Consider the following 17514-nt stretch of genomic DNA (forward strand, 5'->3'; position numbering starts at 1 on the left):
TCAATATGAGATCATAGCAGCGACAACTTATGGAATCTACTGAGAACCTCAAAAGTCAGGAGCCACTGAGGAAATCTGCCCAATGACATGTTCTCCTTTCCATTGTACCATAATATTTCTCATTATTTGAACTTGACTTTAGAATGTCCACAGTGATGAAGTGACTTGGACCATTACTTGCTATCAGAGATGTAACCGTGAATGCTGCCTCTACAATTTAAGTCTTCTCCCTCTGCACCACCCCATGTCATTTTGTTTTCAGGAAAGCATACTACATATTCTAAACTGGAAGACAGGCTTGTTCTTCAAAACTTCAATTAATTTTGTGAAAAGTCATACTTTTTGTTTTCACGTGACACAGAAACATTGATGGCTCCACACTCACCCTATAATTGACAGCTGATAATACAAGGGTTGGAACCCAGTGAGGTATGGGTTCAATAAAAACCAGTTCTCAAGTCGCCCCTGAACACCCCCTTTCTTCTTGGGCTGCTTGTTTAAAGTCACTGGACTCAGTAGTCTTGTTTTCTGCTATTAGGACAGTAATTGGACTTGTAATATTACTATTATTTCCACTTCTATTTTTGAGAACCTTTTCTAAGAATAATTTCTGATTCATGGAGAAGATAAGAGAGCATTGAGTACCACTCCTGATTTTCCACTGACAGGTATTTTATATCTCTATACACTCACAAGTTCTCACAAGCCACAACTAAGGAATCAGCACTGAGTCTTCATTAGCAACTCATGTCTATACACAGCCTTCATTTTTCACTTCCCATTCTTTGGTTCCACTCGGGGCCCTGCCCAGCTTACCGCTTCCCATTTGGTATTGTGTCTCCTTAGCACCTCTGGTCTGTGGCAGTTTATTGGATTTGGCTTATCCTAAGAAACTCTGACACTTCTGTAGTGTTATAGAAACTCTTTCACTTGTGGTTTGACTATTGTGTCTCAAGATTTCCAGAAGGCCACAGAGGTGTGTCACATCATATTGTGAAGATATGGCACTAGCATGGCTTGTCACTGGTGTTGCCAGTGCTGATCATCTGAGGGGGAAGCATTTGTTGTGTTTTTTAACTCAAGAGTTAGTCCTTTTCTCTTTTTATGGTATATACTTTAGAGAGGACAGCACCATCCTTAGTTCATATTTAGGATGTGGGCTCCTATGTTTCACATCCTCAAAGGTGGAGAAACTACATAAATTGCTTAAAATTCCTCCACACAAGAGAACTTTCTTTTGAAAGAGTGTCTCACTGTGTAGACCAGGCTACTCTCCATTTTTATATGTATACAAGAAAGTACATACAATTGCATTAAACTAACTCTGATATGTATGTGTTCATGATAAATATGGCAACTTGGCATGTATTCTGCATTCCCCAAACTCTAGATTCACATTGCAAAGTCCATTCTTTTCATGAAATGTTATTTTAAATAAATATGTGCTGTCTTTTTCTTGTCCTTCCAGAAGCACAAGAAATATTTCACTTCTTTAAAAACATTCTTATACTTCACCTACCAATGTGGCCCCTCCCCAAATTCCTCTAGATAATCTGTTCACTGCCTCATAAATTTGTCTTTTTCATAACCTTTACAGGATTTTCAGACAGGTTTCCCTATCACTTTGCCATGTGCATAGAATATTCATTCATGTATTCTCAGGACTCAGTAGTCCATTTCTTTTAATCAGTCAATAATGTCACAATGCACACATGTACAACATTATCTCATTTAAAAACCCATGGAAAGGCATCTTACTTCCAATAATTCTTGATTATGAATAGAGATGATGTGAGTGCATGTGTAGGCATACGTTTTGTAGCAGTTAGGTAAATATCTAGGGAAGCAGATGACGCATACAGTAAAATTGATTTTAGCTTTATGAGAAGTTGTCTTTCAAAGTAACTATGCCATTTAGCATTCCCACAAGCACTGAATTAGAATTCTCATTTCTAAAGAGCTTCCAGAAATTACTATTTCCAAAGCTGTGGAGCTTAGCCACCTTCATTGTTGGTATGATGGTATCTTGTTGTGATTTTAATTTGCAATTTCATGGTGTCTAATGATGTTATGCATCTTTTCATTTGTTTATTTGCTATCTACAATCCTTTTGAGTAAATGTTTCTTAGATTATTTTTCCCATTTTTCAATTGAGTTCTTTTTATATACATTGCTTATATAGTTTAAAGTTAAGACTTCAACACTTTGAAGTTTTTTTTTTTTTTCACATGTGGCTAATCCACACAGTAAAACCCATCATAAAGTATAGGTTGACTCAATTTTCTCTTATATTTCTTCTGGATGCTTTATAGTTTCTACTCATATCTATTATCTATTTTTAACTAGTTTTTGTAAGATGTAAAAGCCTAGGTTTGTGGTTGTTATATTTATGATTAATTGTTCTCATATATGAATAGTAAATTGCTTCTGTAGCATTTGTTGAAAAGTTTGTATATCCTTTTTGAGTTCACTTAACATCTTTGACAAAAATCCAGTTAATTTTATCCTTCTGTCCCTCTCTCCCTCTCTCCCTCTCTCCCTCTCTTCCTCTCTCCCTCTCTCCTTCTCTCCCTCTCTCCCTCTTTCCTTCTCTCCCTCTCCCCCTCTCTCCCTCTGTCCATCTCTCCCTTCCTCTCTCTCTCCCTCCCTCTCTCCCTCTCTTTCTATATATATATATATATATATTTCTATATCTAGACAGTTGTATTTCTGTGTAGTTTTTAGTCTCTTCTATCGACACATATATCTTTACATTGAGCAAAATATTATATTGTCTTGGATATGATAACTTTATATTAAATATTGAATATGTCATGTGAGTCCCTTAACTTTGTTTTTCTGCACTGAGATGCCTTCGCTGAGTTCCTTTTTTCTCCTTGGTTCTAGTTTTGATTTGGTTTGGTTTAGTGTCTCACTCTGTAACACAGTTGGGGTTTGGTTTGCTTTTGGTGCAGTGTCTCAGTCTATAACTCAGTCTGCTCTGGTACTCTATCTATATCTCAAGCTGACAATAATCTTCCTAACCCAGCCACTGAGTGCTAGAACTTCAATGAAAAGCCACCATACCAGACTTCTGAGGACTGTGAGGAGAATCTTTACCTTTCCGTGTGTGTTTCATATTAGATTTGTCAATATCATCAAATAACTTTCTAGATTTTGACCAATATTACCATTTATCTGTACATAAAGTTAGGAAAATTTATATGCTGACAATATGACCATCAGTCAATGAACTTGTACCTGAACTACCTCCTCATCATAGTGAGAATTTTGGTTTCTGTAGAAACCCAATTACGTCTTGTGAATATGGTTTCTTTTAATCCACAGGCTTCACAGCAGGTGATTATGATTTGCCTCATGCACTAGTAGGGGCATGATTTTTTTTTTTTTTTTTTGCCAGATGCAGATAGTTTAATTCTAGAGACTCTGGAATGTGTATAAATGGAGAGCCCTGAGATGATCTGCTGCAGCTGCTGCTAGTTTCTGTTGTTGCTGTCTGTCAAGCAGTTGTGAGTAAAGAGAGAAGAAATTAACTAGCCTGACAACAAAGATTGAACTTGTGCCAAGGAGGCAAATGACCCTAGTCAGAAGGAAGTAATCTAAAGATCTATGTCTCCTTTTCACTACCTAGTTTTCATAGGTTGGAAGGGATTAAGGTGGTATAAGGGTTGGAAGGTATAAGAACCCAATAAAATGGCTCTAAAAAAATACACCTACACACCACTGTGATCTGCCAGAGTTCTTTCACCAGTGCTTTAAACTTTTTGTTATATATTGTCCTGAGTCCCTGAATACATTCTATTATATCTATAGTGAATATGCCATGTTCCCACTATAGCCTTTTAAAATCCATAATTCTATTTATTCTTTCCTAATCTATAGGGAAGCAGTATATTTTTATTCATTTACTATGGGTTCTGTGCCCTTGGCATCTTCATTAACTAGTTCCAGCAGATGTTTTGTGAAGATGTTTAGGCAGTTAGGTTATTTGAAAATTAAAGCAATTTTATTGCTTTCTTTATAATCTGTACACTTTTTGTTTATTATCTTACCGCCCTAGGTAGGTGCTCCAGAAAGATGTTGACTAGGGGTGTTGGAAAGAATATCTTTTCCTTATTCCAGGTTCTTAAAGTCAATCCTGGTGTTTGTTATATGCATTTCCTATGCTTTCTCTATTCACTAAGGTAAGCTCACTTCATTGCTAGCTTCATACGAGTTTTTTCTAAAACTGCTGTTGAGTCCTGTCAAGAAGCGTTTCTGCGTTTACTGCTGTGTTCATCGAGTTTTCCTTTCCTATGGATTTTATGTTTTGTTTTGAACTTACCAGCATCAGACTAGCCTTGCATTCTGTGGCAAACCACCCCTGGTCATAATTTGTTATCTTTTGCATACTTGCTAGATGTGACTTATTTTAGCTATTTTGGTATGAGATGTATTTGGTCTGAGTTTGATGTTAGTACAAAGATGGTCTCATAGAATAATCTACATGGAAAGAGCTGGGAACTTGCTGTTATTTTTTTTTTTCTTTCAGAGTTATATTTCGATAGAACTCTGGGACTACTATGCGTGCATTTTTTCAGTGGAAAATTTTAAGTATTGATTTCATTCCCTTAATAGAAAGATGTTTATTTAGATTGTCCATTTTTTCTTGAATGAGATTTTGTGGTCTGTATCTTTTAAGATATTATGCCATCTGAGAATCACATTTCTGATCATGAGTTCTTTATAATTTTCTCATCTTTCTATTTTCTTTTGTGAAACAAGATATCACTTTATAGTCCAGGCTATCTTAGAATTTACTATGTGACTCAAGGACAACTCAAGTTGAAATCATCTTTCCTCAGGCTCCCAAGGTACTTGCATTACAAGCATGAACCACCATGCAAAGCCCCTTATTAACTTTCTTATTCTCTGTCAGGTTAGTAGGATGGTTTCTCTTTTGTCTCTAATGTTAGCATGTGTGTTTGCTATTTCCTTTTCCATTCTGCTATATTTTGCTTGATAATTTTAGTTTTGATAGGTTATTTTAGAGGCAGGATTTTACCATGGTGGCCTCAAAGATCTAAGATAAGTAATGCATATGACTCAGACTCCCAAGTAGCTAGGTTTACAAAGAAATTCCACCATGCTTGGCTCCCCTTCAACTTCTTTGAAAGCTAGTTGTACTGTGTTGGGTAATAGTAAACAAGGAAAGTAGGTCTTTAGTATAGGGTTTAATGTGAAGTTCACTAGAGTTTCAAATATATTCAGAAATTCAAATTCCTCTGGTGTCCTTATTACAATCTTATCTCTTCTCTTTGGTTTTCTTTTCCAAGTGTGGTATTCATTGTACAGAGATTCTGTGTCTTGCAACTGTGTTGGGGAACAGAAAAATGACATTTTATGATTTTTCTGTGTGTGTCTCTGCTTTGCTAACAGATTTTCCTGTGCAGTTCCCAGTGGTTTGACATTTCTTTTTCCTACTGATCCCCTCTTTTTCCCCCTGTTCTTACATCTTTTCTTGTGGCATTTTAAACCAATTTCTTCAGAGTCCTGTCCTTTCTGTACCAGTTTTTTTCTTAGGGAGACAAATAGCTTTCCCAAAGTAGGAGACGTTTTTATAACTTAACAGAGTCAATGTGAGCAAGTCTGTGGAGTGAGGAAGACTTTTGCAACTAAGAGGATTTCTACCATGTTTTTAAATAATTAGTTTCAAGAGGAACCCAGACTCAGGAGGGAACATCATTGGGAAAATAATAAAATAAAATGGTTAGCATGTCCACACATTAGTTGGGGTCAGCAGGTCATCTTTGTTTGGTTTACACCTTAGGAATCTTGGTGGAGCTCCCAATGTGAAAATAACCAACCTTAGTACCCTTGGATTACAGCACGTCTAACCTCCAAAGACTGTTGGAGCAACTGAATACTTATATGGTTCCACCCATTTCTGTGGCCCATGGCTTCTGATGCAGATCAACAGGTCTCAGGTTCCTGGCTTTTCTGAATGCACCTAATACTTGAGGGTCCATAGCTGCACACATTCAGCAATGATTTCTGTGATTTAAACCTTTCATAAATTTTTTTAAAAAAGATTTTTTTTCATTTGTCTTGTCTTTTCTTACTTTAAACATGACAGTGCCATTTCCATACTTGATATTGAAAATAGCCCCTTTGTACTACTTCCATACCTCAATGAATCACTATGGTTTGTTGGTCGATTTCTGTGCACTTGGGGGCATAATTCAATGCTATGTGACCACAGAAAGGCAAACCCAATTGAGCAATAGCAATGACAAACGTGAGTCACTAGTGGCACAATCAGGGTAGCCTGTAAATGGTTTCTTATCTACAAAAAGACTGATGAGCATCTCCTGGGGATCCCTGCAGTCTTTGAGGTATTGTGATTTAAAAAGTGTTGGCACTTCCAGAAAAGAAAAAGAATAGGGGGGAAAAAAAGGTCTGGTGTACTCACTTCCCTGTTGTGAAATTTGTTTCTCACAAATAAAGAAGTTACATCTTGCCAATTTCTCCTCTAAGTGGCTGAAATATCTGTGGATTACTTGGTTTAAAAATACAGAAAATTGCATTTGCAGAAAGTCCTTTCTGAGTGGGTTTTGCAGTTTTCACTTAATATGTGGTGGTATTGTGTAAGACAAGACAACATTAGTGGTGAGTTTAAGATAAAATTGTGTTTTACATACTTCAAAACACAATATTATTCCCCTCTGAGTAGTGCCTTGCTCCTGTTATGATGTTACAGCAAGACTACCATATACTGAAAAGCATATATCAACAGAAATATTATTCATAGTTCCAGAGGGTAAAAAAAACATGACCAAAGTTCTAGAAGATTTAGTGAGGGCCAGCCTTTTTGGAGCAAAGACTGCAATTCCTCACATCATTGTGGAAGGGGCTGAATAGCAGTCTATGGGTCTCTTTTTGTGAGTGTGTGTGTGTGTGTGTGTGTGTGTACAAATTTTGCCATGATTCTTATGAGGAGTTTTATAACTGATATTAAGGCATAAATCTTCACAATCAAATCAACTACTGTTACCAAAGATGACACTTGTGACTTGGAAGACACAGTTGCTGTCTGTTTTCTCCTCTACAGGGAGAGTTTTTAATATAAAGAAAATACTTCTAGAGATGCTATTATTTTTACTAATAATGTTTTCTTTATTACCAACATAGCAAAATGTGCTTTCATTATAATCAACACTCTATCATTATACTTCTTTATATTTTTTCTTTTTTAAAAATTTTTATTGGATATTCTCTGTATTTACATTTCAGATGTTATCCCCTTTCTCCTAATCCCATCCCCCCTCCCGCTCCCATTGCCTCCAAGAAGGTGCTCCTTCTCCCAACCACCCTCTCCACCTCAGTGCCTTGGTGTTGCCCTACACTGGGAAAACAAGCCTTTGCTGGACCAAAGGCTTCTCCTCCCACTGATGCCAGAAAATGCTATCCTTTGTGACATATGCACCTGGGGCCATGGGTCTCTTCATGCAAACTTGTTGGTTGGTATTTTAGTCTCTGGGCATTGTGGTGGGATTATTTTGTTCTTCCCATGGAATTGCCTACCCTGTCAGCTCCTTCAGTCCTTTCTCTAGCTCCTTTATTGGGGGTCCCTGATTTCAGTTAAATGGTTAGCTGCAAGCATCCTCCTCTTTATCAGTATGTCTCTGGCAGAGCCTCTGAGGAGGCATCCATATCAGATTTCTGCCAGCAATCACTACTTGGCATCAGCAATAGTGCTTGGGTTTAGTGGTTGCATATGGGGTGGATGTCCAGGTGAGGCAGTCTCTGGATGATCTTTTCTCCAATCCCTGCTCCTCTATTTGTCACTTTATTTCCTCCCATGAGTGTTTTGATCTCCCTTCTAAGAAGGACCAAGGCATCCACCTTTCTTCTCTTTGAGCTTCATATTTGTTATGAATTGTTTCTTGGGTATTCTGAGCTTTTTGGGCTAGTGTCTGCTCATCGATGAGTACATACCATGAGTGTGCTTTTGTGATTGGGTTACCTTGCTCGGGGTGATAGCTTCAAGTTCCATTGATTTACCCAGTTTTTAATAGAATTAATTCTTTAGAGTCTAACTTCTTGAGTTTGTTGCATATATTGGATACTAGCCCTCTATCAGATGTAGGATTGATATCTTTTTCCAATCTGTTGGTTGCTGTTCTGTCCTTTTGAAGCTTTGCAATTTTATGAGGTTCCGTTTGTCGATTCTTGATTTTAGAGCATAAGCCATTGGTGCTGCTCAGGAAATTTTCCCCTGTGCCTATGTATTCTAAGCTCTTCCCCACTTTCTTCTCTATTAGTTTCAGTGTACCTGGTTTTATATGGAGGTCTTTGATCTACTTGGACTTGAGCTTTGTACAATGAGATGAGAAAGGGTCGATTTGAATTCTTCTGCATGATGACTGCCAGTTGAACCAACACCATTTGTTGAAGATGCTATCTTTTTTTCATTGAATGTTTTATAGTTCCTTTGTCAAAGGTGAAGTGACCATAGGTGTGCAGGTTCATCTCTGGGTCTTTAATTTTATTCCATTGATCAACCAGCCTGTCTCTGTACTAATACCAGGCAGTTTTTTTTTATCATAATTGATTTGTAATACAGCTTGAGGTCAGGGATGGTGATTACCCAGGATGTTTCTTTATTGTTGAGAACAGTTTTTGCTATCCTAGTTTTTTTATTATTCCAAATGAATTTCCAAATTGATCTTTCCAACTCTATGAAGAATTGAGTTGGAATTTTGATGGGGATTGCATTGAATCTGTTGATTGCCTTAGGTAAGATGGTCATTTTCACTATATTAATCCTTCTAATCCAGGAACATGGGAGATCTTTCCACCTTCTGAGGTCTTCTTCAATTTTCTTCTTCAGAGACTTGAAGTTCTTGTCATGTAGATCCTTCACTTGCTTGGTTAGGGTCACCCCAAGATGTTTTATATTCTTTGTGGCTATTGTGAAGGGTGTTGATTCCCTAATTTCTTTCTCAGCCTGTTTATCCTTTGAGTAGTGGAAGGCTACTAATTTGTTTGAGTTAATGTTATGTTTAGCTACTTTGCTGAAGTTGTTTATCAGCTGTAAAAGTTCTCTGGTGAGATTTTTTTGGGGTCACTTAAGTATACTATCATATCATCTGCAAATAGTGATATTTTTACTTCTTCCTTTCCAATTTGAATCCCTTTTACTTCTATTTGCTTTCTGATTGCTCTGGCTAGTAAGTCTAGTACTATACTGAATAGGTAGGGAGAAAGTGGGCAGCCTTGTCTAGTCCCTGATTTAGTGGGATTGCTTCAAGTTTCTCATTATTTAGTTTGATATTGGCCACTGGTTTGCTATATAATGCTTTTACTATGTTTAAGTATGGACCTTGAATTCCTGACCTTTCCAAGACTTTTAACATGAAGGGGTGTTGAATTTTGTCAAATGCTTTCTCAGCATCTAAAGAGATGATCATATGTTTTATTTTCTTTGAGTTTGTTTATATGGTGAATTACGTTGATGGATTTCCAGATATTGAACCACTCCTGCATTCCTGGGATGAAGCCTACTTGATCATGTTGAATGATCGTTTCAGTGTGTTCTTGAATTTTGTTTGCAATAATTTTATTCAGTATTTTTGCATCAATGTATATGAGTAAAATTGGTCTGAAGTTCTCTTTCTTTGTGTGATTTAAGAATGAGCATAATTGTGTCTTTGAAGAATGAATTGGGTAGTGTTTCCTCTGCTTTATGGGTCTCTTTTGTGAATGGCATTAATTCCACTAATTAAAAGTGAAGTTCTTATGACTTTATCACTTCCCTAGAGGTTGAGCTTTTAATATTATCACATTATGGAAAAGATTTTGATGTATACAGTTTTAGGAACACATTCAGACCATAGCAAGAGCTACTGTGCATTCTTGTGAGTATAGTAATCTACATATGCTTGAAACTTGCTGTAGGGAAAGGATTTGTTCTTCAAGGACCAAATAAAGCTTTACTTCTCTTTTCAAACAGGATCCGCTCTCTGGATGAATGTCAGCAAGCCATAACTGTGTCAGCACTGGCAAAATTATTCATCATTGGTGTCTCTGCCAGCACTGCTGACCAGTACTATCCTCACTTCTGCATGCAAAATATCACCTGTAATATAAAGTGCTTGACACCACAGTTCCATATCTAATTTCATAGGAGGATGGGTGATCCATTTCACAAAACAGGGCTCAAGTCTCTTATAGGAGACACTTATCAGCTGATAGTGTGTAGGCTCGCCCCTATTCCCTGCAGAAAGAATTGTTCTTCAAAGGGTATTAGACCTGTGAAAGAAAGGGCCTTCTGAAACATGATTTGTCAACTGTAGACTTCTCTAGATCAGGCATGCTGGCACATGTCTGCAATTCTGGCACAAAGAAAGCTAAGGATTATGAGTGTGGGGCCATCCTGGGCTTCGTAGAAAGCTCCAGTCCAGCTTGAGCTACCTAGCAACATGAATAAGGAGGTCAGTGGAAGAGGAAAGAAATAGTTCTAATTCATAAAAAAAACATTTAACATCAAACTATATTTTATTGTATTTATAAATGTGAGTATATGGGTCTATTGGGCGACACATGCACACTAACCTATTCAGCCAGACCGGCTGGCCACTGAGCCCCGGGGATCGCTCTGTCTCTGCTTCCTCAGTACAGTGGTCACACACATGCACAGCTATGTCTACCTTTTTTATATTTACTCTTGAGATTGAACTCATATTTTCAGGCTCACATAGCAAGCACTTTCTTGACTGAGCTACAGCCTCAGCTCCCAAAACTGTGTGATAAAAAAGCAGCAGGCTATATTAGAAAATGTTTCAGTACACACATGTCTCTCTGAAGAGTATGATAAACTGTATATGACATTAAAACATACAGTTCAGCGAACTTAAAAAGAGTTTAAAATTCTTGGAGACTGTCACCACTTCAATATCCTTCCCTCAAACTTTCTCACCTCCCTTGGGTGAAACATTCTATCTACTAAATTCTCCACCCCCACTCCCAGCACCTGCCAGCTGCTAGTCTACTTGCATACGATGAATCTGAATACTCTAAAAGAAATGAGATTATGCAGTATATACATGAGACTTACTTTGTCTAACATTATATCTTCAAAGTTTATTCATATTTTAATGTCATGACTTCCTTCTTTTTGACTACTGGCTAATCTGTGTGTGCGACTGCTAAGTTTCATTCGTCCTTTCATATGCCAGTGGGCCATGTGATGGTTTGCAAATGCTTGGCCCAGGAAGTGGCACTATTAGAAGGTGTGGCCTTGTTAAAAGAAGTGTATCACTCTGAAGGTGGGCTTGGAGACCCTCCTCCTAGCTGCCTGAGGATAATCAATCTGTTCCTGGCTTCCTTCATTCAAGTGAAGATGTAGCACTCTCAGCTTATGCATCATGCTTACCTGGATGCTGCCATGTTTCCACCTTGATGATACTGGACTGAACCTCTGAACCTGTAAGCCAGCCTCCTTTAAATGTTGTTATTTATAGGACTTTCCTTGGTCATCATGTCTGTTCACAGCAATAAAACCCTAAGACAGACCATTAGATCATTTTTATCTTTTGACTACTGTGAGTGTGCCTTGAATATGGTTGTATAAATGTCTGTTCAATTCCTAGTTTCCATTTTAAGGGTAGAAAGTTTGAGAATTTCTGGATCATATGGAAATTGTATGTCCTATTGTGGAACCTCTGTACCAGCTCTGCAGCACCTGCACCAGGTGCAAAGTGGCATTTTGCTGCAATCTTCATGTGCATTTCTCTGTGCATTGACAGTTTGGACTCTTTCAAGTACTTCCTGGCCTACAGTGTGTCTTCTTTTGGGGAAATGTCTGTCTATTCAAATTCTTTGCCTGTTTTCAAATAGGACTTCTTGTAGACTTTTCCTCTTTATTGTGTTTCAAATATAGGAGTGCTTTATATATTGTGGCTATTAATAGTCCTTTGTTTGACAAGTGCTTTTTGAAAATACTTCCTCCTGTAACATTCCATTAAAAAAATGATTGCTTAACTGATTTAGAACACACTTTAGTGTCAAATCACACAATCTGTTATTAAGCCAGACATGTGACTTGAAAATCCCAAGTGCCCCATTAGAACAGCTGCTGGAGAGGTTAGTTTCCAGGATGGTGGACACTTGACAAAATTTTTAACTGGAAAAAGTACTTTAAGGACAATCTATGGCAGTTGTATTTTTAGAAAACCATGCAAATCAAAGTTATGATGAATATTTTATGTTTTAATTTAGAGTAACTATTTTATAGATGTTATTAATTACAAATTAGTTTCTCATCTGAATCCCTGGCATAACGCTTCAAAGTTTCATGAGATCTCAGGATGCATCTTTCCCACGAGAGTCTCACACCCCACAAGACACTGGCTTTTCTTGCTCTCACTTTAAACCATAATCACAGGAACATAAAACAAAAGAAATAAAAACAATGCTCCATTTAAAAAAAAAAGTCTTACAATTCTTAAAAAAAAAAAAGCTCTTAAACATTCCCACCAGAATTTTCAGAGTGACATTGTTGTAATAGCAAAATGCTTAAAATAATGAAAGTTGGTGAGGGACTATAAGGAAACAGTGTCTTTTGGAAACAACAGGTCAGCTGGCATATCAACTCACGGTGATATTGACAGTGTGCACAAGACCTGCGAAAGCTTGAGCCAGACCAAATTCCATCACTGAGAAGGGACATGATAGCCTAAGAGCCATTGGCACCTAATAGCAGTTGGGAGAATATCAGTTTCCTTTACGTGGTTAGTCCTGGCAGATCAACCACATTCCAACAGAAGACTCACATACTGACAGAACATATGCACAGCACAAATCAGACCTTAATAGGTGTAAAATATAAGAGAAAAATGACACAATGTTAGGTGGATAGGAAAGAGGGGGTATATTCGAGAGGAGTTGGTTAAAAAGACAAATATAATTTTTAAAATTGTATTGAATTTTCAAAGAACTAATAAAAAGATTTACAAAAAAGAAAATCTTAAAATGATGTATTTATATTATAATCTCAAAGAGTAAAAGTCATTAAAAGAAATAAATAAAAGACAAAAACCAAAATAGCCAGTACAAGAAGAAATCTAGGCCCCATAATGGAATGTCAAATGGACAGATGTAAATTCTATCAAGATGTGTACTCGAAACGCATATAATTGAGCAATAAAAATAGGAGGTATAAAAATCCATACAGCAGTAGATATTCAACGTTGTGAAATGTCTAAACAACATTGTCTATAAATTTTAGTTTATATTTTTATTTCACTAATGTGTATATGTGTGCATCTAGGTGAGAGTATGTAGTGCAGGTGCCTGTGGAAGCCAGAAGAGGGTGCTGAAGCCCTTGGAGGTGAAGATACAGGCAGTTGTGATCCACCCATTCTGGATGCTGGGAACCAAATCCAGATCCTCTGCAAGATCAACCAGTGCTCTCAACTACTGCACCATCTTGCCTGCCTCAACACTGCATATTTCTCAGTATTATGTGCAAAAAAAGATGTATATATAAAACCTTCATAAGAATCACTGTAGTTTAGATCTAGAGTGTCTTTCAAAGATCTAACAGCTTAGACCCCAACGGGATGCTAACAGGAGGCAGGGCCTAAAGAAAGACCGTTACAGGGAAGCGTTTGAAATGAATTATAGAATTCTTCACTGTTCTCTGTTCTCTTTTGCTTCCTGGCTGATACCCTTCCACATATTCCTATCAAGAAGATGCACATCATTACCAACCATAGACTGGAGCCTCCAAAATCATAAGCCCAATTCTGTTTCCTTTTATGTACAACTTAGCCCAGCTGTTCTGTTACAATATATTATATACTAACATAAAACTAACAAGAGAAATACTAATCAAGAAGAGTAGCCATCTCTAGAGAGAGAAGAGAAAGAAAAGAATAAAATCAAGGCCATAATAAGAGTATAAACTCTGCCCCTCACCCTTCATGGTATAAAGCTAGGCAACAACAACACACTCAGTATATTACACCTTATTTTACAGTGAGGCATTTAAAACGGACAAAATCAAGGAAATGTGCAATTTCTGTGACAAGAGATACCTGGTTTGGGAAAGTGTTTCCATTACCCACAGGCATTCAGACCACTGATGTCTCTATGTTATTTTGCTTCCCATAAAATGGTGGGGAAAGTAGAGGGCAGATATGACAGGCTGTATTTAAAGATCTTAGCACATCTTCATGTCGAGGGAAAATGGCCTCTGTTCAAACATACCTCCTATAGGTCTTATCCTGCCGTCTTCCTTGTCATTTGTCAAGGTGTTTGCATCAGCCCCTCATAGAAACAGGGAATAGACGTGTTCTAGTTTCTTCAGATGGTTCTGCTGTCCGGATCCTACAAAGATCCTGTTTTTGAGACAAGATATTCACGAAGGATTATCTGAAAAAAATGGTAGTCCTCTGTTTTCTGGAAATCATAAATGTTCCTGCTGGGTCAGCTCACACGATCAGACTGCTGTCGCAAGTCTGAATGGCCTCATTCTGACTGCTATCACATTTACTTGACAGAGCTGAACTTGGCCGTTCTGTGTGGCTTGCACTGAAAGATGCTGAAAGACGCAGCTGAGCAAACTTTGCTCTTGAGTTTATTCCTGAGTAGAGCTGGAGATGCTTTCTGCTGAATCAAAAAGGGGTTGGGTCGTTTTGTTTGTTTGTTTGTTTTTATGAAGATCCAAGAGAGGTATTCGCCTCAGCTCAGCAAGATGGAAATTTTAACAACTGGGTTGCCTTTGCAAGCAGACCATTCATCACATTTTCCTACTTACTTTAGTCTCCAAAACATATATGCCCTGGTCTGTGCCCATCTCTAGTGCCTCTATAAGAGAATTTGGCACTTGTTCCTGAGATGCAAGTATATTGACTTCTGAGATGGTCTTACTCATGTATCTTTTCACTCCAATGTTTCCAATAATTCATTTCCCAAGTAACTTTGGAAGCTGACTCAAATCTTTTATAAAAGAAAACAGGAAGAAAGGGACCATGGGTATGGAGCAAAAATAAACATGGTATAGAAAGAACTAAGACAGTAAAACTATGCCTGCTCTCCTTTCTATCACCCAGAGCACCTTCTGTTCAGCTTTATAAATAGCATGTGACTAGTCAACATTTGCTACAATAAAGCAAAAGCAAATGAGCATCTCAAGCCTGAAACCACTGTGTGTCTGCTCATTCATGGCCGTAAGGTTGGGATGCAAGTGAGAAAGGCCCAAATGGCCTCTGAAAAGCAAAAATTGAATACTTTGAAACTCTGATTAATAATAAACAGTTTCCAAAAAGGAATGGCCCAGCCAATATTTAACCCCACTCAAATGTCATCTGCCTTCTTTGTGAAAGTCCCAGATGGCAATCAAATGTCTCCCTGTGTACAATCACTCACAATTTGTCTCATGCTAATATATCCTGAAATATAAACACAAAGACAGATAAGGGAGAAAGATCTGGAATCAGTGGAACTTATACTAATATATATAATTTAGTGTTCATAAGCATATTAACAATTGTATTTTAATATGTTCAATACATATTTGACTCATTTTTATAATTTCATGCATATACATAATGTATTTTGATTATATGCACGCCATCTTTCTCCAGCTCTCTCTCAACACCCCTTCCCCAATATGTCCTCTCATGTTCTTTTTACATAGCTCAATTGATCCAACTATCTACTGAGTGCTCGGCTAGCCACAGGATAATTATGGACATATTACCAGGATCCTACCTGAAGGACACTGATTCTCTTCACCTATTTAAATACTATAAGTTAGCTTTCTGTTGCTGCAACAAACACCTGAGATCATCAACTTATAAAGAGAAAATCTTCCCATCTTTTGGAGGTTCTAGTTCAAGACCAGCTGAGCCCATTGCTTTGAGTCTATGATGAATCTACACAGAAGTACAAAATTACTCCAGAGCAAAATACAAAAACAATAAAGAGTAAACAAGTCCTCTCAAGGCCATATCCCCATCACCTAAAGACCTCAGACTATGTTTCTTCTAAAGGTCTATTTGCAATCCAACATCAGGGCTTCAACACACAGACCTTAGGGGACATTTCTGATTCCAGCCTTACCCAGTTGGTCAGTCTTTTTACACTGATTATTTCTCTCTTTTCCATTTATTTATTTATTTATTTATTTATTTATTTATTTATCCACATTACATCCCAATCACTACCTTCTCTTCTGAGAAAGTGGAGCTCTCCTTGGGTATTCCCCCACCCTGCCTCATCAAGTCTCTACAGAGCTAAGTGCATCCTCTCCTTCCCCACTGAAGTCAGACCAGGCAGCCCAGCCAGAAAAACAGATTCCACAGATAGGCAACAGCTTTAGGGATAGCCCCTACTTCAGTTGCTTGGGGACCCACATAAAAACAGAGCTGCACATCTGCTACATGGAGGTGTTGCGGGTAGGCTAAGTCTAGCCCATTTATGCTCCTTGGTTGATGGTTCAATCTCTGGGAGATCCTGAGGGCTCAGGTTTATTGACTGTGTTGGTCTTCCTGTGGAGTTCCTATCTTTTGATTCATATCTTAATAAGCGTTGTGTTGAAACCGTTCTTATAGATTAATGTATATAATTGTCAAACTCAATGCATTGAATGGAAGAAGACAGGTGCAAAGCATGCTTTTGGTTCTTGGAAAAGTATAACTATCAGGATGGAAAACAAATTATCTGGGGATGAAGGGAGATGAGAACTACAAAATGGCACAGAGAAACTTGTAGGGAGAATAAAACTCTTCTAAGCCTTGGTTGCATAGCAGTTGCATTTGCCAAAGTGCAGAATTCTAAACAAGTGTAGATCTTACTTTCTGGAAATAATGTGCCTGCTACAAAATCATAGGGGAAAAAATGAGATTCAGTCGGGGTTTGTTGAAAAATAAGAGACTTTCCATCTTCCCTTAGCTGGTAAGTGAACCCCCAACTAAGACAGGACAGTGGGAGGAGGCTTGGGCACACATTGCTGTAGCTTGTCATGGCCAAAACAGATGTTGCCAACCAAGCACTACACTGTTTTACTGTAAGTCAGGCAGAGCCCCATGAAGGACCTTCAACAACATGCTTTTGGCAGCCACTGCATAAGAACTGACATGAGAAAAAAACTGGTTCAACTCAAACACGCATTGTTTATTATATTGCCCTAGGCCAAAAGTAGACGAAGTTGACAGTTGCGTTACTTTCCACTGGCCTTGTTTTATTCACCTCAGTGAAAGATATACACATTTAAAGTAGGGAAAGTGGAAACACCCACACGGGCTCTCATTTTGCACACTTCTTCCACCTAACATTTTCCAGATCATATGCTTTGAAGCACACACGTAGACAAAGAAGTGATCTCAGAATGTAACTGTGGCTGAGGAGATGTCTATTAAAGAATGCACGGAAACTGGAGTGGAATAACAGAACAAGAGACTGGGGACCAGAAGACCTGGTTTGCAACTCTCTAGAACTCGGAATCACTCAGTACAAAGAGCATGA

This window comes from Micromys minutus, assembly GCF_963924665.1.
Source record: "Micromys minutus genome assembly, chromosome: 10".
Lineage (NCBI taxonomy): Eukaryota > Metazoa > Chordata > Mammalia > Rodentia > Muridae > Micromys > Micromys minutus.